This window comes from Coenobita brevimanus, chromosome 17, assembly GCF_032717465.1.
Source record: "Coenobita brevimanus isolate Jiangsu-jjx chromosome 17, ASM3271746v2, whole genome shotgun sequence".
Taxonomy (NCBI): domain Eukaryota; kingdom Metazoa; phylum Arthropoda; class Malacostraca; order Decapoda; family Coenobitidae; genus Coenobita; species Coenobita brevimanus.
In genome coordinates this window covers 19557414-19580055 of record NC_136970.1, presented here as the reverse complement: position 1 = coordinate 19580055, position 22642 = coordinate 19557414, and the positions used below count along the sequence as shown (strand labels likewise).

The 22642-nt window shown below is 39.9% G+C and overlaps 1 pseudogene; it reads right to left on the bottom strand.

Moving 5' to 3' along the window:
• LOC145391128 (uncharacterized) overlaps window positions 1-22642 on the bottom strand; it is a 95437-nt pseudogene that overhangs the window by 34118 nt on the left and 38677 nt on the right.

The window sequence follows — 22642 nt, the reverse complement described above, 5'->3', positions numbered from 1 at the left end:
CAACAACTCTTTCTCGTGCAAATGAAAGTATCCCTAGGTTTGTCGGTCATTGCATTGATATGTAATGATGTGAGGACGAGAACTAATTTTTGGCATTAGAGCAGGACATGTTCGTGCATCAGCCTGCGGCCCCAACTATGCCTTTGCTTTCAGCATGATAACTTCTCCAATACTAGATAAACTAGACACTGTTGCATCCAAGGCATGCCTTATGGCACTATCACTAAGACCTTTTCTAATATCCTTAGAAAGAGACTTGGCAGGGGTGGATGATGCAATTGGCTACAGGCAGTGTGGATGGAATCAGACAAATAGGAACCCAAAGACATCTTTGTACACCTGGCAAAAACACAGGACAGACTGACTCTCACTTGTGTGCTATGGAGGGACTCCCTTCCTACCCTTTGTTTCTGCAACCGACTCAAATGGTGGTGGAAAAACTCTTGAGTGTACAGTATAGCCGCTACCTGGTGGCCATGCATCTACTTACAAGTCTTATTTACTGGCGTCTTTGCTAATCTACCTATGAAAAATACAGGCTTATTTATTTACTTACAGATTACTCAGCACTATTCATACCATTATACACAACAGTCTTCTTACTTATCTGCTTACAAAATATCTGTTTACACATTTACTTATGGATCTATTTATAGATCTACCAATCTATTTACATATCTACTTAAGGAATGTACTCACACATTTACTTAAGGATTTACTTAAATATATACTGACGAATATACATGCCACTCTATTGACGCATCCACTTTTGAATCTACTTACAGATGTACTCATGAGCATACTAATACACAAACCAGTCTACTGACGCATCTACTTACAACTTACGGATATACTCACGAATATACTAATACACAAACCAGACTGTTAGTGCATCTACTGACACATCTACTTGCAGATCACGAATATATTAATTACACAAACCAGCCTACTGATGCATCTACTGACGCATATACTTACGGATCACGAATATACCCAATAACACACAAACCAGACAACCGACGCATTTACTTACGGATTATGATACTAATTACACAAACCAGACTGCTAACGCATCTACTTACGCATTTACTTGCTGATATACTTACACATCTGGTTACATACCTACTCTCGGGTGTACTTATGCATGTAGTATCGGATCCACTTACGGATCTACTTACGCGTGACTGTGAGTGTGAAGAAATATGATACAGGCGGACTGGTAGTAAGTTGACACTCATATTGACCTGCGTCCACCTCCTGCACATCCTTCACCCACAGCTCCCACGCCTGCAGAGAGAGAGGGAGAGAGAGAGAGAGAGAGTTATAGCCAAATACTAATCTTGTTATTCACACATTTTTACATAAATCTGCATATATTGCCATTATTGATAATGGCCAAACCAGTAGCATTCCATGGTTCCTTGTACCAGCCTAAAAATAACTGATCTCTGTCATAAGATATACCGCACAGTCACTTACTATTTCACTGACTGCTTCACAATTGGGGCAGGTCCATCACTTTCCTCCCTGATGCAGTGAAAATCATTTATATACAGAAAACATACTGTGATTCTCTCAGTTTAGGAATATTAGCCAGGAAAAGAAAGTCACAAGCAGGAGAGGTGAAATATTAGGCCAAATCTTGTCCCATACTGTACATTAACCCTTTGGAGGCCAGAGGTGGAGAGGGTTCCCTTGGCTGAATAAAATCGTCTGTTGGTTGTTAGAATAAAAGGTCTATGTAATGCCTTGCTACTGCACAGTTAAAACAGGTCAAGTAAAAAGAGTAGGATTTTGTTTTGGCCGCCGTTACTTTTATTCAGCTTAGGGAAGACCGTTCGTATACCTGAGAGAGAGAGAGAGAGAGAGAGAGAGAGAGAGAGAGAGAGAGAGATTTCTAACATGAATTAAAATGAAAATGATGTCTCGCAGTCTGGTGTACCACAGGCAAAAACGTTGGACATCTGAATCGGTATTCATAAAAGCAAAACTCGTAAAAATGTGGCACCAATTTTTAAAAATATGAATATGACAAAAGCAAAATGAAAGCATGAAAAGCCTGCAAAAATACTGGAATATGCATCATCAAACTATCTATCTATCTATCTATTGCCAGACGCCTCAATCCCGTTTGGGGTGGCCAGACAAACTGCAAGAAGAAAAACAAGGAAATAAGCTGAAAAAAAAAAATGTGTAGTACTCAAAATTAACTTACAATTATCACAGCTGCCCCGCATAATTAAGAAAAAAGAAAAGCTCCAAATATTTCTTAAAACCACATGATTAATGTACCGTACACATGTAAATGTAAACTGGTAATCATCCCAGCTATATTATTCACTGTCGTAAATGAAGTGGTGCTATAATACGGTAATACTACTACTACTACTACTACTAATAATAATAATAATAATAATAATAATGGTAAAAATGAAGTAACGTGGTGAATACGAAAAACGATAAATCAAACCAATCTTTAAGTTGGGTGTATTTAGTAACTAAGATATACAAGCAGATTGACTGATTGATAGGTACAGATATTAGGTATTGTTACTGTCTATAAAATATGACGTACTTCTGCATGGTCCCTGTGCACAACTGAAAACCTCTTCTCCGGCACATACACCTGCTACCCACCGTCAGCAGCTGGTCGTTGTCCCTCTTCAACCACGCCACCTGAAAACATATTACATATAAAGGCTGGGTGGGAGAGAGACGCAGGTTAGAGCTTGAATTATTTATTTTCTTTATCATTAAGGAAAATTAATAGTACAAGCTCCAACCTGTGTCACTCTCAATCAACCTTTCTACTTGTCACAATGGATCATAACCCGTATACACAAATTTTAACATATTCTGAACAATTTTGGTACGGGTATGTTACCATTACTATATACCTGAAATGCAACAAAACCTTTGAGAAATTTCTTTGCCATATAATGTATTACCTGCCAAAGATAACTCTTGTCCTCAACGCTGATTTTTGTTATTAGTGTGTACAGTATGTATATATTTTCATTTTTCTTTTTTCATGATTAGTGGTTCTCATATTTCTGCTCTTTTGTGTTCCTTTTCCTCTAAAGTCCTTTCACCATATCTTTTTCAGTTTTGTAAAACCACAAACCCACCTCCTCTCTCTCTCTCTCTCTCTCTCTCTCTCTCTCTCTCTCTCTCTCTCTCTCTCGTTGTATAACAGTTTCCTGGCCAAATATAAAAGCCTCAGTAATACCTTCTAAGCCCACGCCCCCTCGGTGAAAACAAATACCGTCCATTTTGGTAAAGGTTGCGAAAGTGACCACCATCAACTCCACAGGGGCTTATGTTGAGAGAGAGAGAGAGAGAGAGAGAGAGAGAGAGAGAGAGAGAGTCCATTACAGGAATTGACAGCAAGAAAGACGGGAGGGATACTGAGTGGGTGACATTAGTGATCTTACGGAGTTCAAAGCTTAAGTCTCTCTCTCTCTCTCTCTCTCTCTCTCTCTCTCTCTCTCTCTCTCTCTCTCTCACACACACACACACACATACACACACACACACACACACACACACCATTATATCACCTATCCATGTTTCATCGCCTCTCACCATTTCGTCAGATAGGTGATAGCTATAGCAGCTGAAGGTCGCCTCTCCGTCAACCTGCGCCGCCACCTCCGTATTATTCTGATACTGGAACTCCGGAGCCAGTGTGTTGAGGGCAAGTGCTTTCGCCTGCAGGTCCTCGGCTGCCTCGTACAGATCCTGCCGGGAGGGGGCGGTGCTGGAAGGCCTTGGAGGGGGTAGTTTGCACTCTATGGTGCTTGCTGCCTCACCTTTGCTGCTACAGATGCCAACAGCTGGATGGAAAAGAAAGAAAACTGGGTGAGTGATGTGATGATATATTGATGTTTTACTGACTTTTTGGAACCAGAGAGAGAGAGGGAGGGTGAGGAGTTCCCTGAAAAAATTAAAAGATTGACCCTGGTGCCTTTTCAAAACTGCAGGCACAATAGTGTCATGAGTGAGGCGTATGCATCAACAAACCTACCCCATCATATTTACCCCAGCTGTCTTGAACTTTATTAAGTAGAACACTCACCATCCCCACACAAACAGTGCAGCCCTGGGCACTCGTCAGTCACTTCACGTGGGAAGTTTTGTTCTAAATGGGGCTATGGTGGTGTAGTGGCAAGAGGGATGCACATAATACCTACAGTAGGCTAAGTAGGCTAGCATCAAACTGAAGGTATCTATCTAAAGATTGGAGCTACCTTGATTTTTTTTCTGGATATTGCAGTTTTTGTTCTATTTATTTATTTCTGTGATTGTGTACCAAGTGGCTCTTTTTGACAATGGAAGTATACTGTTGCTGCTCATAAGTCAATGGTGGGTGCTCAAGAAGTCATAGGCAGTGTGTATAGATGCATATTTTAGTACCGTTGTATCTCATAGTTGTTAACCCACTGCATGCCAGCTATTTTTGGCCCTATGGGTCACCTCCATGCAAGCCATTTTTCAACATTTTTTGGGGGGTTAAATGATAGATTCTGATGTGAAAACAACGAATTTTACCATCAAAATAAGCACCGAAGCTCGGAAATGGGTTTTATTGAGTCCTGCATACTCATATACAGGTATTCCAGCTCTCTCATGCTCACCATGTAGGTGAGAGAAAGCCGTTTTTTTTATGTAAGGTAGACTCAGGTTTTTATGCTGGGTAGGTATACCAATGTTCAGTACACATTTCTGATTATTTATTACGTCAACATCTGTCACAATTTGCATGTCTTTCACTGTGAATGCATTGTCTTACACTTACTTGAAGATAGGTACAACCTGACTTCACTATGTACAGTCCTGGCACTTACAAGAAGGTATTTACAACTTGACTTCACTATATACAGTCCTTACACTTAAAAGACAATATGTATGACTTGATTTCACTATGTATAGTCCTTACACTTACGTGAAAATATTTATGACATGCCTTCATTATGTATTGTACAGCACTGCGTGAGGCACACAGGCAGAGTGAGGCAGAGCTAGCATGAGGGGGGGAGCGAGTGGGTGTATGGCCGTGACCGCCTGAGGCATGGTAGGGGAACAGTTACCATACATGTTTGCCAATTTTTACCCACGAATCTTGAAAAATGCGGTCACAGTAAATTTTTTAATTTTAAGCAGTTTTAAAAAGGCACTGGCACTGACCGCAGATTTTCGTCACACCATTTTAAAACGGCACTGGCATGCGGCGAGTTTATCCCATATACCTAACAGACATAACCTGACTGTAAAACCAATAAAACTCTGACCTAATACAATGAAACCAAGTGGTCAAACCAGCAAGTAAAGATTTTTTGATTGATGTTTTGTACAATTAAATATATACACATATACAGTAGCTAGACAAATAGACAGATAGAATAGATAGATAGATATAAATTGTGTGTGTGTGTGTGTGTGTGTGTAACTTCTTTCCACCTTACCTGTTTTGATACGTCCTCATTCATAATATACTTTATTGCCTTGTTCTTGATCTTCCTAGTCATCGATTTCTAACTCACACACACACACACACACACACACACACACTCAATCTCTCTCTCTCTCTCTCTCTCTCTCTACACACGAACACTCACACAGTCAATCTCTCAAGCCCCCCCTCTCTCTCTTTATATATATATATATATATATATATATATATATATATATATATATATATATATATATATATATATATATATATATATATTACGGAACAGAGAAAGATAATGTACACTTTAAGTGAGAATACTAAAAATCACTACTGTCCCGTAAAGTGCCAGGTTCAAAACAAAAGAGTTAGGTAAAATTACAAGTTAAAGTTTAATGCTCAAACTAACAACAAAATATTCAGGACTCATAAGGATAATGTAATGGCAAAAAACAGGTTAAATATATGGTTAACTGCAATAGCCTCTATTAACACGAAATTAGCAAGAGTAAATTTATCTAAGTCAGCCCTACTAAAATGTTAATACCAGATAATACTCAGTGAATGCAAGATATATTATTACAGATACAAAGTATTATTAATAAGGGCTGACACCCAAAATACATGAATCAGAAAAACCTCACTAGGCCCACGAATCAACACCTTATGCTACACAGTACAAGAAAAAATGTAATAACAGTTATACTCAAATTACACAGCTGCTAGATGGTTGGAGACTTCCTGAGCACTCACAATAATAACAACTGTACAGGGGAGGACAGAGATGTGAACAAAATGAGGAGTAGATCTAAGTGGCAATAATGCAGAGACTGAGCTCATTATATAGGGTCCGGCAGAGCTTGATACAACTTGTAAGAAGGACGCGCAAATGAAGCCAAGGGGACAAAGAGTTGACGATCCTGCTCTGAACAACAGAAAGAACGACTTATACTACTATAAGGGAGGAGGGGGGAGTGAGGTAGAACACGCTCATGATCAAACATGCAGCATACTGTACGTTAGAATTACACAAAGGATGATGAAATCATAGGCTATGTAACACCTCCCCACAAAGAAAAAGAAATTTACAAAGGAAATTTCTTATTACTCTAAAACAATCTGTCTAAAGTCTAGATAAGCAATCTGCAATAACATTTTCTTTTCCCTTGACATGTTGTATGTCTAATGAATACTCCTGAAGAAGTAGACTCCATCTTGTCAATGTCTGATTTTTATCTTTAAACTTACTAAGGAATTTCAGTGGGTTATGATCGGTATAAATGACTATGGGGTCAAAACCAGAACACAAATAAAATGAAAAATGCTGTAAACCCAAAATCAATGCCAAAAGCTCTTTCTCAATAGTTAAGTAGTTCTTTTGAGGTGGAGTGAACTTCTTACTGTAATAAGATACAGGGTGTTCAATACCCTGATCATCCTCTTGCAGCAAAACAGCCCCAGCCCCTGTATCACTTGCATCAACAGCCATCTTAAAAGGCTTAGCAAAATTTGGAGTAGCGAGCACTGGCTGACTTAATAGGATAGCTTTAAGTTTGCTGAAAAAGGATTCACAGTTATCGGTCCAGACAAATTTAACTCCCTTTTTCAGTAGGTCTGTAAGTGGTGATACAAGAATTGAAAAGTTAAGAACAAATCTCCTGTAATAACCTACCATTCCCAAAAATCTTTGTAGCTCTTTCCTACTTTTAGGTCTGGGAAGATCACTAACTTATAACCTGAACCTTAGCTGCTGGTGGTGCAACATGTCCATCACCAATTACGTACCCAAGGTACTGAACTTTAGCTTGACCAAACTCACACTTTGATAAATTAGCTACAAGATTAGCCTGAACCAAACGCTCAAGAAATTTACTGACATGGCGTAGGTGATCTTTCCAGCTGTCACTGAAGATTAATACATTATCAATATAAACAACACACCCTGCCAAACCCTCTGTTACAACATTCAATAGCTTCTGAAAAGTGGCTGGTGCATTCTTCATACCATATGGCCTTACAGAACATGCAAAAGTCTTTCCTAGTGTTACAAAACATGAGATCTCCCTAGCACGTTCAGTCATAGGTACTTGCCAGTATCCCTTTAACAAATCAAACTTACTTATGTACCTAGCCTTTCCGATCTTGTCTATGCAATCTTCCACGCGAGGGAGAGGGTGTCTGTTTTGGTTGTCTGATGAACACGTCTGTAGTCGATGCAAAGCCGCTGTGACCCACCTGGCTTAGGGACTAGAGTGACAGGAGAACTCCACTCGCTCTGACAGGGCTCAATCATCTTGTGGTCCAACAGGTAGCCAAGCTCCTTCTGGATGAGAGGAACTTTCACTGGGATCACACGGTAAGGAGGCAATTTAATTGGCTTTGCGTTGCCAACATCGCCATCATGCATCAACACAGTGGTTCTTCCTGGAGTGGCACGGAACACTTGTGGGTACTCCTGCAGTAATGCCGAAAACTCCTGCCTTTCCTCGGGAGCTAGATGAGAAAGCTTAGTCTGGAGATCATTCATGATATCAGGATTCTTCCCCAAACTATCACTCAGGCTCATGCTGCATGGGAGAACTTCACTTGCAGACTCAGGTGGAACAGCTACAGTGCAGACTGGGTTATTTTCATCCCGCCTGTGATATAATTTTAGCATGTTGATGTGATAAAGTTGCTTGTTCTTTCTACGATCTGGTGTGGCGATGACATAGTTGACATCACTGAGTTTCTTCTCCACGAAATAAGGACCACTAAACTTGGCTTGAAGAGGTTGCCCATGCACCGGTAGCAGAATCAAAACCTTATCTCCTGGCTGAAAGTGGCGTAACCTGGACTTCTTATCATACCAAGTCTTCATCTTCTCCTGAGTAGCTCCTAAATTCTCTCTCGCCAGCTGTAAAGCAGTGGACAGCCGTTCTTTGAACTTCATCACATACTCCAGCAGGTTGACGTCATCTTCCTCCGACAGTCAGCATTCCTTGAGTAGCTTAAGGGGTCCTCTTACTTCATGGCCAAACAGTAGTTCAAAAGATGAGAAGCCCAGTGATTCATTTGGAGATTCTCTTGCGGCAAATACAACGAATGGAAGACCTTTATCCCAGTCTTTCTGATGTTCCAAACAGTATTTCTTGAGCATCGATTTGAGTGTTTGATGATATCTCTCCAACGCTCCTTGGGTCTGGGGATGGTAAGCTGAAGACGTGATCTGGGAGATGCCCAACTCTTTTAGAGACTGCTTGAAAACATTTAACATGAAATTACTTCCCCGGTCTGACTGTACCTCCTTGGGCAGACCAAACTTTGTGAAGAACCCTAGCATTTCCTTAACCACGTTCTTTGCTGAGATATTTCTAAGTGGAATGGCTTCAGGATAACGAGTAGCCATATCAATCAGGGTCAACACATAAGAAAATCCCGAAGAAGTCTTAGGAAGAGGGCCCACAATATCCACCAACACACGGGTGAATGGCGCCTCAAAAGGAGGAATGGGAACTAGAGGTGGAACCTTTTCGGTCTGATTACACTTCCCCACAACTTGACAGGTGTGACAAGACTTACAATACCAGGAAACATCCCTGAAGATACCTGGCCAGTAGAAGTGTTTCAAAATGCGTGCCACAGTCTTCCTCACTCCAAGGTGTCCTGCCAAACTGGAATCATGAGCCACTCTAATGATATCCTGCCTACAAACACGAGGGATGACAACTTGATGTACAACCTCCCATTCACAGTTGGCTGATGCTGTTGGGGGTCTCCACTTCCTCATAAGTACTCCTGACTTTATATAATAACAAGTAGAAGCACCAGCTGACTCTTCCTCACTGCAAGCAGAGTAAGCTAGACCTTTCAACTCAGGGTCAGCAACCTGCAACTCAACCAACTCTTGACGAGACAAATTATCAACACTATGGGGTACTGCCTCATCTGGTGAGTGGTCTGAATTAGCAAGAAAAGTGTCAGCTAGGATAACATCATCATCATCATTATCCTCTAAGTCACCAGTAACTTTAGACTTAGCCCTAGTGACAGCACATGCAGGGAACACATCAGGGACATCACAATCCTGGGCCGCAGCCGCTGGCTCACTAGACAACTGAGGAGCTGGACACACTTGACTTCCACCAATATCATTTCCAAGTAAGAAAGTTACACCTGACATTGGGAGTGTCTCAACCAACTCAACCATAACGGAACCATTAACAAAACCAGACTCTAAATTCACTCTGCACAGAGGGACAGAGAAGTAATTATTCCCTACACCTTGTAAGATTACGGTTTCATCAGAGGAATTAACATTAGAGCCTAGAACACTGGTCAGCATAAGGGATTGGCAAGCACCTGTATCACGATATATTTTAACTGATTTCCTGTCGTTACTGTCCAGAGGATTGACAAAACCATCAGACAGGAAATTAGCACATGAACTCTTGAGAGTGTCACCCACGTTACTGCTCAAAAGAGGAGCTTCATCATGAGAATTTAATTAACCCCCCAGAGCAGGTTCAGTTAACTCGGTTAAAGAATTCTGGGAACTCTCAAGGGTGGACACTAGACCAATTGACTGAATATTTAAAGACTCCTTTTTGTTCACATCACGCTGTCTCCTGAAACAATTCTCCGTAGTATGACCAAGCTTACTACAATAAGTACATTTACTTTTTTGAAATCTAGAGGTGAAGCTGGTATTTACTTCCTGAGAAACATCATCTTTATTCTCTTTCCTGTTACCTGTACTCTGAGTAGAGGCAACATACTCTCAGCTTTCCTTTTTTCTCTAGAATATCTCTTGTGAGTAAGAACACATTCATCAGCTAAAACTGCAGCATCAGACAAATTATCTATTCTTCTCTCATCAAGATATAGGCTTACATCTTTATTAATACACCTTTTGAAGTCCTCCAGAAAAATCATCTGCTTAAATTTGTCAAAATTAGAATCCACATTCTTAGAATTTAACCACTGCTCTAACAGATCTTCTTTGATTTTTGCATACTCAACATGGGATTGTTTATCTTGCTTATATGTTGTCCTAAATTTTACTCTATAGGCTTCAGGAACAAGCTCATAGGCCTTAAGAATCAAGCTCTTAACTACATCATAATTATCAGATTGATCCTGAGGAAAAGATGCATAAGTTACTTGAGCTTTACCGGTGAGAACAGTTTGAAGGAGTACTGGCCAATACTTTTTGGGCCAATTAAAACCTGTAGCTACCCTCTCAAACAACTGAAAATACTTTGTTAAATCAGATTCATTAAAAGGAGGGACAAGTTTAACATTTTTAGCCACATCAAAATCATCAGAGCTAGATTATCCAGTACCACCTTGTTTCATGTGATACTCATGGTCTGCCTGAATCCGAGCTAGTTCAATTTGTGCCTGAGCCTGTACCTATGCCTCCTGAATACGAGCCTGACACTCAGCCTCCTTAGCCTCAGCCTCCTTAGCACGAGCCTGAAAGTCAGCCTCCTTAGCACGTGCCTGAAACTCAGCCTCCTTAGCATGAGCCTTCTGCAGGGCTAGCTGTAATTTAGCTAATTCAATCTGCGTTTGCTCATTTGGAGGAGTTACATTAAACAAGCTTTCATTAATCACGTCAACAATTTGATCTTTAGAATGATGAGAGCGAACAGCAATTCCCAATTGTTGAGCAACAAGCTTAAGTTCATTCTTTGTTCTGTTTTCTACATCCAACACTGCACATTTGACAAAAAATCTTCGGCTTCATCAAGAGTAGTAATAGTAGACATCATGAATAAATCACAGTCGCAAAATATTAAGCAATATCCTCATGATAATATCCTGAATATCCTGATAAGAGGTCGCCAAATTTATGTTACGGAACAGAGAAAGATAATGTACACTTTAAGTGAGAATACTAAAAATCACTACTGTCCCGTAAAGTTCCAGGTTCAAAACAAAAGAGTTAGGTAAAATTACAAGTTAAAGTTTAATGCTCAAACTAACAACAAAACATTCAGGACTCATAAGGATAATGTAATGGCCAAAAACAGGTTAAATATATGGTTAACTGCAATAGCCTCTATTAACACGAAATTAGCAAGAGTAAATTTATCTAAGTCACCCCTACTAAAATGACAATATCAGATAATACTCAGTGAATGCAAGATATATTATTACAGATACAAAGTATTATTAATAAGGGCTGACACCCAAAACACATGAATCAGAAAAACCTTACTAGGCCCACGAATCAACACCTTATGCTACACAGTACAAGAAAAAATGTAATAACAGTTATACTCAAATTACACAGCTGCTAGATGGTTGGAGACTTCCTGAGCACTCACAATAATAACAACTGTACAGGGGAGGACAGAGATGTGAACAAAATGAGGAGTAGATCTAAGTGGCAATAATGCAGAGACTGAGCTCATTATATAGGGGCCGGCAGAGCTTGATACAACTTGTAAGAAGGACGCGCAAATGAAGCCATGGGGACAAAGAGTTGACAAACCTGCTCTGAACAACAGAAAGAACGACTTACACTACTATAAGGGAGGAGGGGGGAGTGAGGTAGAACACGCTCGTGATCAAACATGCAGCATACTGTACATTAGAATTACACAAAGGATGATGAAATCGTAGGCTATCTAACAATATATATATATATATATATATATATATATATATATATATATATATATATACCCGATGAGGAATCCGGGGCTAGGCTAGTTGGTCCTGACATTTAAGGTGAGAATGAGCAGCCTCACTTATCCCTGAGTGGCATTATGTGACAGTAAACTCCAACCATCCCTTGGATATAAACCTTCACTGGCTCAATCCGATTGGAGCTCTATCATAACCCACTAAAGCACCAGGCACCAAAATTTGGTTATATGGTTACCACCCAGCATAGTACATGGCTTCCTGGTGTACAGGAAACCATTTGGCTTGTCACTCAGTGTAGAGTCACCCACAGGTGGAAGAGGAAAGAATGAAGGAAAGAAAGACAGAAGAGGGAGTGTAAAGTCATCTGTAGGCAGAAGATCGAGGAAAGAATGAAGGAGAGAAAGAAGAGAATGGAAGGAAAGTAGGATGGAGAGGAAAGGGCAGACACCCGAGAGCAGCACTACACTGAGTGCGAGAAGGAGCGAATAGACCATCTGGGCCGAAACCGAGATTTATGCAGCAACAGGTACCTCAGAGTATCAACTTTTGAATGTAAAAGGATATTCGCCAAAAACTTTCATTGGATTTTGGTCCTTGCGTAGAGAGTAACAAGGTCAATTTTTGGGTGGCTCTGACACTGTCATTTTCGGAGGTGATTCTGGTGCAAGACAGGACGAATATCCACACCACAGCTGCTTCAGTGGACTTTTATGGACTTTTATGGACTATTCGATTGGATTACACCTACAGTGTGGAAACCTACAGTTTCTTTCAGCAGTTTCACTTTCTTCATTTTGGTGATTAGCTACCGGTACTGGTAACTGACATAAGCCTAATGTCAGAAAATAGCATCCAGGTTTGCAAACTTCTATGAAAGACCATAACTTTCAAAACTGTCATAATTTTCTTATATTCTACATGTTTCTCAGTTTAATTAGGCACAAAAAACAACACTGTAGCTTGTAAACTGACTTACTTATTAATATTTCTTTTTATTTCCAATAAATTTAGTTACCCATGAAAATCTATGGTATTTATTAAAATATCTGTGTAAAAATTTAACATAGAAGACAATTGCTTGATATACATAATTGGTGCAAATATCAATTCTGTAGGTAAAAGAGAAAAGTTATGGTTTATAGAAGTTCTCAAACTTTGAAGCCATTTTCTGACATATTTTGTTTTTGGTCTATTCGCCCCTTCTCGCACTGGGCTCCTGATTATATGTGTGTATATATATATATATATATATATATATATATATATATATATATATATATTATATATATATATATATATATATATATATATATATATATATATATATATATATATCACCAGCAGCAGCAGCAGTGTGTATATCCACTGCAGAACCGGCCTATCCCGACCAAAGTCGGGACGATACAGCCAATGTATCTCGACCAAGTGGCTGAAGCTGTCTGGTAGAGATTGTATGTAAGGTGAGAAGTGCTTGTAAGTGTAATTGTAGAGTTGGAGTGGCTTTGGATGTGTGTATAATCTGTGAACCAAGTGTAATCAGCCCGCACAAGCCGACTGGGTGCAAGCACACTTTATAGTAAGCGACACTGGTTCAACCACAACAGCCCTTTTGTCCGCCAGTGCAGTACGTGGCCGGGTGAACACTCCCAAAGTTTATTACCCTGGCAGGGCGCGAACCCTGGTTCACCCGTGTACGAAACCCACACTCTACCACTGTACCACAGAGGCTCCATATATATATATATATATATATATATATATATATATATATATATAGGGTGTAACACGACGTATGACAAAAACTTACACCAATGATATCTCATGCAATTTTGAGTATATTTTGTTCTATAACATACTCTCTGTGACCCCAGTTCAGTACCCAGCATTCGGCTATTTGCGTGTAAAAGTTTAGTGGCTGCATAGGTGCCATTGTGTGAGAGCTTCGCAGGGCGACGGGGGACGAGTATTATTAGTTTATACTGTAATGTACATAAAAATCCTATATCCTATCAGTACAAACGAGTTTTAAGGAGAAACTTTACGTAGTCTATTGATTCTTTAACAACGTCATGCATTCCTGCAGTTCTTTTGCACAAATAGACTGTAAATTAAGGATTGAATTCAAATTTTATGGCTTGCGAGAGAATATGGAGGGAGGAGAGGGGCTGGTGTGTTGTGCCAGTTATGTAATGTTTAGTTTGTAGGATATTGCTACGAGCATTATCATAACACCCACAGCTCATTCAATGGGAAAACGTTATTGTAAAGGGAGATTAGCCTCACTTTATGTCAGGAAGAATATTATTTATAACAATTTTTCCGCTGCAAGCAAACGTGGCACGATTGGGTATTTCCACCTGTAGTCCTATTCCTCTCTGCAGTACTGGCATTACCATCGCAGAATCCGTAAATATAGATGATATCTGCATATTCTTCATTACTGTACGTACGTGGCATGCTGTTTCATGAACAAGCTGAACCCAGTGAACACCTGAACGCGGAGAACAGTATCTGAAGTGTGTGCCTCGCCTCAGCGCCTGCCACTTTTCCCTTTCAAATGACAGTGGACGCAGGGTTGTCAAGTCCTTAAAATCGATCTCGTTAGTTTAGTCCTGAAAACTTGCTAGAATGTCGCTAGATAGTAAACACTGCAAAACATCGCTAGAAAATACGATTTAATCTCTAGAATATCACCTAAAATTGGCAAAAATATCCAGAATGTAGCTAGACATCATGTTGTCAGATGTTAAATAGTGCCGCTAGGTAGAAGCAAAAAGTAGGTCTAGCTGCATAGTCGTTACATTGGCAATCCTGTGTCACTGTTCTCACGTCATCAGATGAAAGCAATGTGCCACGTTTACTTGCGGCAGAAAAATTGTAATGAATAATAATATTACTCCTGACTTAAAGGAATGCTAGTCACTCATTACAGTAATGTTTTTCCATTGAATGAGCAGTAGGTGTTATGATAATGCTCGTAGCTATATCTTACAAACTAAACATTACCCAACTGGCACAACACACAAGCCTCTCTCCTCCCTCCCTAATCTCTCGCAAGCCATAAAGTTTGACTTTAATCCTTAATTTACAGTCCATTTGTGCAAAAGAATTGCAGGAATGCATTACGATCTTAAAGAATCAATAGACTTCGTCAAGTTTTAACTCGTTTGTACTGATAGGATATAGGATTTTTATGTACATTACAGTATAAGCTAATAATACTCGTCTCCCGTCGCTCTGCGAAGCTCTCACACAATGGCACCTATGCAGCCACTAAACTTTTACACCTAAACAGCCGAATGCTGGGTACTGAACTGAGGTCACAGAGAGTATATGTTATAGAACAAAATATACTCAAAATTTCATGAGAGATCACTGGTGTAAGTTTTTGTCATACGCCGCGTGACACCGTATATATATATATATATATATATATATATATATATATATATATATATATATATATATATATATATATATATATAAATACGGTATTACACCTCTTGTAAAATCTGCTTACAAGAGATTAGGTGTGCTAAGCCAACTCCGTTCTTTCTTTACCCCTGCACAATTGTTGACTCTATACAGGGGTTTTATCTGCCCCTGTGTGGAGTACAACTCTCATGTGTGGGGAGGCTCCCCACATACAGCTCTTCTCAATAGGGTGGAGCCAAAGGCTTTTCGTGTCATTAACTCTCCTCCTCTTACTGACTCCCTTCAACCTCTGTCTCTTTGCTGCACTGTTGCATCTTTATCTCTTTTCTATCGCTACTTTAATGGTCACTGCTCCTCAGAACTGTCTGGATGCATTCTTCCACGGCTACGATGGGCGCATAGCACCTGTCTAGCAGCAAACTCTCATCCCTTTTCTGTCCAACTCTCTAATGCAAGAGTTAACTGTTACTCCCAGTCCTTCATTTATGCAACAGGTCAACTCTGGAACTGTCTTCCTCTGTCTGTATTTCCTGCTGCCTATGATCTCCAGTCTTTCAAAGGCAATGTGTCCAGGCATCTTGAAATGATCGGATCTTGAATTTGGCTCTTTATTGTATTTTGTTTTTCTCTTGGAGGGAACTGTTATTGCGGGCTCATTGCGTTTGGTTCCTTCTTCCTCGCATAATATATATATATATATATATATATATATATATATATATATATATATATAAACACACACACACACTCCCTCTTTGCTCCATGTAGCCTAACCCCTCATGTACTCGCCTACCTCATTCTTTCTCTATATCTTTTTCTTCCAACCACACTACTCACACACACTTCACTGCCAGTCTCTCACTCCAAAATTCCTACCCCGTTCTTGGTCCACTAATCGCTCTTTTTCTTCCAACCATGCAACTGTCATACACTTCTGTCTCTCTTTCATTCAGCTCTCTTACCTCCTTCTTGTTATAGCTTGCCAAGTGTGAAGTGATAATGTAATTATCTGCATCTTGTGTGGGTCTCCATGTCTGTGTGTGGCTGTTCCCAAAATATCTCAAAATCAAGTTAGCGAATTGTATCCTAACGTTGTGGGCAGTGTTCCGGAATATATGGCTCCTCTGTGATAATTTTGGCAAAGCTGCGATGATATGCCTATGATTACTAGAGGATTTCTGAAGAAAAAATCCTAACTTTTCTTTTACCTTGTCATTATTCATCATTTTCTATCGTACCCTCAACGAAAAGAACGGCTATTTAAAATGTTACTATTAGAAATTCTTCAGAATCCTGTTACACTCAATGACCTTCGCAAACACATCACCCCTGACTTTAGGCTTCTGAAATTGTGCGTGGTATATAACTTGGTAGAAGTAAGCAGTGAAATTCTAGGATTTTTTTTTTTTTTCAGTTATGATAAAGCTACAATGATATGCCTCCGATTGTCAGAGGATTACTGATTTTTTTTTTTTTTTTTTTTTTTAGTGATGGCGGGTGGTACGCATTCGTGGGCGAGTGCTTTGGCTACAGTTCTACTGTATCTGTTCTACCAACCATCAGTATCACACACTCCTTTATGTGTGTCTCCCTCTCATATAATCTTCCTTCTTGATCTAACTCTTCTATCTTCCAACCTTCTCACTCTCACACTCTCTCACTTAAGTCTCTCCCCTTCTTCCACCAGAAAAAAAAAAAAAAAATACATCTCTTAATATTTCTACCACACCAACTTCCCCGCTACGCATTCCTACCACTTCCTACCACACACACACACACACACACACACACACACACACACACACACACACACACACACACAAGTGTTGGAATACTACCCTGAACGGTTTTTCTTGTCTTCATGGGCGAACAGAGTGGCTTATAAAAACAGGTAGGCGAGAGATTAAAAAAAAAAAAAAAAAGCTAAAAGAATACAGATTTGTTTTTTCACCATTTCTGAACGGAGAGTGTACAGTGGTTTACTTTCTCTCTCTCTCTCTCTCTCTCTCTCTCTCTCTCTCTCTCTCTCTCTCTTTATGATGACCCCCATCCTCTTCCCATTCTCCCATCAACATCATTTTTGTGCACTTAATATTAATCATTAATTCTCCATTCATTCCACACACCCAGCCCACCACACATTCATCCATTTTCTCTCAAAATCAGTTGACCTATTTTTTATTTTTTTTTTAAATAGTTGGACCCGTTTTATTAAGCGTGAAAACACTATTATTTTGGGTCAGTGCACTTGTAGGCATGAGTTTCACGGACGGACGAGCAAATTAACTAAACGCTGCATTGGCTTTTTATGCCCACCAGGCAACAAATAATAGTAAAGGAGTGTGAGTAATTGTGAATCTGAATTATATTAACTCATGATCTAGACAACACCTCATTCTCTTGCAGCTCAATAATGGCAACAGTGTTTGCCCGCAAAAATTTGCGGGACTGACTAATACCCATTCCATCGCAAAATGCTTTAAGATACCATTATCTTTGTTTCAGTACCGATATTGAGCCCAAAATGACCAATTCTGACCAAAAAGTAGAAAAATTTGTTTTCGTATATTTCCGCGTGTTGCAATTTCCTACAATTTCGCGCCGTTGCGTCGTGTGCGATCGTCAAAACTTTTGATTGGTATTTTTCTGACACTCGCTAGGCTTGCCCCGACCTAATGCAAAAAGAATTAGGTCGATATCTATTACCGTTCTCGTGAAAGAACGAACAAACGCAGAGACAAATATTTTCGCTTGTTGCGATTTCCGACATTTTCGTGCAGTCCCATAGCAGGCAATCACCATTGTTTTCTGACAGTCCCTGGACTTACCCATCCTAATACAAAAAGAATCATTTCAATATCTATTAACCCCTTAACCGCGGGGCGTCACTTTCGTGACACTTGGGAGCAAGGGATCATACAGCGGGGCGTCGCTTTTGTGATTCTGTGTTATTTTGAATTCACCCGGGCTTCCAAGTGGGGGCTTGTATCATCTATCAGTACTGCCAATGTCCAACACTAGTCAGCACTCCTAATCTCATCTGTACTCCCATCCATTGTTGACAATTTAGCCATTTCTCTCCGTCCTTGACTCCCCTCCCTACCCCCCCTCCATTACCCTATCCTCTCGCCTGCCCGGCCGTGCCACGCTACGTAAATCTTCCCTGGAATTTTTCACTGATTTCATCCATTGAAATAAGCCCTATGTCGTATTCTTATACCAAATAATATATACAAGAAAGAAATAAGGTAAGTGAGAGTGCCATACACCTGGAATTGGCTAATTATCACCTGACAACACCTCACGTGCACTCGTTCGCTAATTTTCGCTGTTTTTTTCCCCTTGAAATATGCCGTATAATCTATTTTCGTAATAAATATACATGTAAGGAGGGAAGGGAGAAGCCTAAGTGATATTTACATTCACCTGGAACTACCTAATTTATTATGTATTGTCTAGATTTCCTGCCAATCATATCAGTGCTAGACAAAGCTGTTTCAAGATTTAACATTGGTAGCTCTGAATATATATCTCCTAATTAGGCCTCTAATCTATTTTCGTAATAAATATACATGTAAGGAGGGAAGGGAGAAGCCTAAGTGATATTTACATTCACCTGGAACTACCAAATTTATAATGTATTGTCTAGATTTCCTGCCAATCATATCAGTGCTAGACTTAGCTGTTTCAAGAACCAATATTGGTAACTCTGAATAACCCCTAAACAGGCCTCCACGCTGGCCCTGCGTTATCAGTTTACTCTCATCTTCCGAAACGAGGGGATGTATGTTTCTTCTTGCTGACTTCAAGGCCTTTTTTCACCCCCATGCAAATGGCCCTGTGACCTTTACCCCCTACTAAACCTCGTGTGGAAAGAGGTAAAGGGCTGACAATTGATAAAAGAGTGACTACGATCTTTCTATTGAGTAAAACAGTGCAAGTGGAATTGTAAATAATGTGTAAATAATGTGTAAACAGCAAGTGAAAGTAATGAATGTAAATATACGTGAACAATAGAAAATAGTTTTATAAGTTATTTCAAGTGACAGTGCACAACACAGTGTAAGTAAAATAGAAATGTAAATAACGTAAATAAAATAGAGAACGTAAATAGAAATGTAAATGAGTAGTATTATAAGAATACGAGTATATACCCTAGAAGTAATGAAAGTGAAAGTTTCACTCTAGCATGTCTGAATGCTATGAGTTATGAGAGTGAAGATGAAAGTGACATTCACTCTCAATGCCAGTATACAGGACGAGAAAGTGAATGCTACGTATTTTTCTGAAAGAAATTGAATCCCTACAGTGACAATAAACTAATACTACTGAAGGAAACTTATGGATAAAGACTGTAGATATATATAAGTGTTATATAGTAATAGAAATATAAAGTGTGAGGGGTTTTATGAATAATAAATGACAGAGTAACAAAAGCGAACTAGTGCCAGTGCGACGATCAGACGCGCTCGTAATTTCCATTGCTTTCACAGTGTTTTTTTTTTTCGAGTATGGATTCCAAACTACTTGAAAATTGTAGAATAGTGTTTATAGTGTTTGTATCTGGCTGTGGTAATCATATTACGGGTTGTCGGGAAGTGTAAAGTGGAGATTCGTTACCCTACTTCAGAGGTCTCCACAAGTCCTACGGTAACCGACGAAGGCTCAACAATCATTCCAGGAGAAAGCTGAAGGTATGTGCCATAAGCATATGTAATTTTATTATTCTAGGATTAATAACTGATTTTTGGCAAATATTTTTTGAGAGTCTGTCGGAGCCCAAATAACCCCGCGGCACACGCAAGTCATTGCTAAACAAGCCCGCGGTGTAGGGGTTAAAGCTCTCGTGAAAAAAAAAAAAAAAAAACGCACAGACAATCACAAAGATTGACTTTATTATTTAGATTACACTGAGTGGATGACATGGTAGGTAGCCCAGCCCAATGGTTAAAGAGAATCTATAATCCTTGCTGCAACCTACCAAAATACGTTAAACGGAAAACTGATGGTGAGTTGTATGGTGCACTATTGTAACCGACAGACAGACAGATAAACAGATAAACTGACCAAGTGGATTATACCAAATATTGAATGGGAGGTGAAATATAAAAGTGTGTGTGTGTGTGTGTGTGTGTGTGTGTTATGCGAGTAAGAAGGAACCAAAGGTTAGGAGCCCGCAAACAATTCCTTAAAAAAAAAAAAAAAAAAAAACAAGAGTGAGCCAAATTCAAGATCCGTTCATTTCGAGATGCCTGGACACACTGCGTTTGAAAGACTGGAGATCAAAGGAAGTAGGAAATACAGGCAGAGGGAGACAGTTCCAGAGTTGATCTGTTGCATACATGAAGGACTGGGAGTAACAGTTAACTCTTGCATTAGAGAGTTGGACAGAAAAGGGATGAGAGTTTGCTGCTAGACGGGCGCTACGCGCCCATCGTAGAGGTGGAGTGATGCAAGCAGACAGTTCAGAGGAGCAGTGATCATGGAAATTGTGATAGAAAAGAGATAAAGAGGCAACAGTGTGGTGAAGAGACAAAGGTTGAAGGGAGCCAGTAAGAGGAGGAGAGCTGATGAGGCAAAAAGTCTCTGACTCCACCCTATTGAGAACAGCCGTATGTAGAGAGCCTCCCCACACATGAGAATTATACTCTACACAGGGGCGAATAAAACCCGTGTATAAAGTCAACAACTGTGCAGGGGTAAAGAAGGTACGGAGTCGGCTTAGCACAACTTATCTCTTGGAAGCTGATTTTATAAGAGATGTAATATGATCTTTCCAAGATAAATCCCGAATGAATGAAAACCCAAGCATGTCCAAGGACGATGCAGGCTTGAGTTGGATATTATTTAACATTAGTGGGTACTCCTGTGGAAGATGCTGTCGAGTTGACAGGTGCAAAAACTGAGTCTTTGATGAATTAAAAACAACAAGATTACTTTTACTTCAGTCAGAGATACGAACCAAGTCAGATATTAGGTGTGCCATAGCCTCATTCCTTGTTTGTTGAAGTAACTGCTGGGATGGACGTTGCGGGAACCGAATGAAAAGGTGAAGGGTGAAATCATCAGCGTATGAGTGGATAGGGTTAGATGTACAGCTTAGAAGATCATTGATGAATAAAAGGAAGAGAGTTGGTGATAGGACAGAGCCCTGAGGAACACCATTGTTAATTGATCTAGAAGAACGATGGCCGTCTACAACTGCGACTATAGAACGACCAGAAAGGAAGCTGTAGATGAAGGTACAGATACAAGGATAGAAACCGTAAGAGGGCAGTTTGGAAATTAAAGATTTATGCCAGACTCTATCGAAAGCCCTTGAGATGTCAAGTGCGATGGCAAAGCTTTCGCCAAAGTCCCGAAAGGACGATGACCAGGAGTCTGAAAGGTAGGCAAGATCGCCAGTGGAGCTTCCCTGACAAAACCCATACTTACGATCAGAAAGGTTGTGATAGGAAAGATGCTTTAAAATTTTTCTGTTAAGAATAAACTCGTCAAATTTTGAGATACAGGATGTTAAAGCAAGTGGATAATAGTTAGAGGGTTGGAAATGGTCACCTTTCTTTGGGACTGGCTGAATGAGAGTAAACTTCCAGCAAGAAGGAAAGGTACAAGTTGAAAGACAAAGGCGAAAGAGTTTACCTAGGCAGGGTGTAAGCACAGAAGCACAGTTCTTGAGGACAACAGGAGAGACCCCATCAGGCCCATTTGCCTTGTTAGTATTGAGGCCAGTGATGGCAGAAAATACATCAGCTGAAGAAATTTTAATGTCAGCCATGAGGAAGTCAGAGGGAGGAAGTGATGGAAGAACAGAACCGGAATCGTCTAAGATGGAATTGGAGGAGAAAGTCTGAGCGAAGATATCTGCTTTATCAGAAGAAGAAATAGCTAAAGAGCCATCAGAATAGAAAAGAAGAGGGAAGGATGATGAAGTAAAGTCGTTAGAATGGTTTTTGGCAAGGTGCCAGAAGGAGCGGGAAGAATTCGAATTTGAGAGTTGAGAGCATTTAGTACGGATGAAATTATTTTATAGCACGATTCCGTGCAGAAACATAAAAAAGATGTGATTCACGGGTGGGTTGGCTCTGGTACCTTTTATAGGCCCTCTCCTTGTTG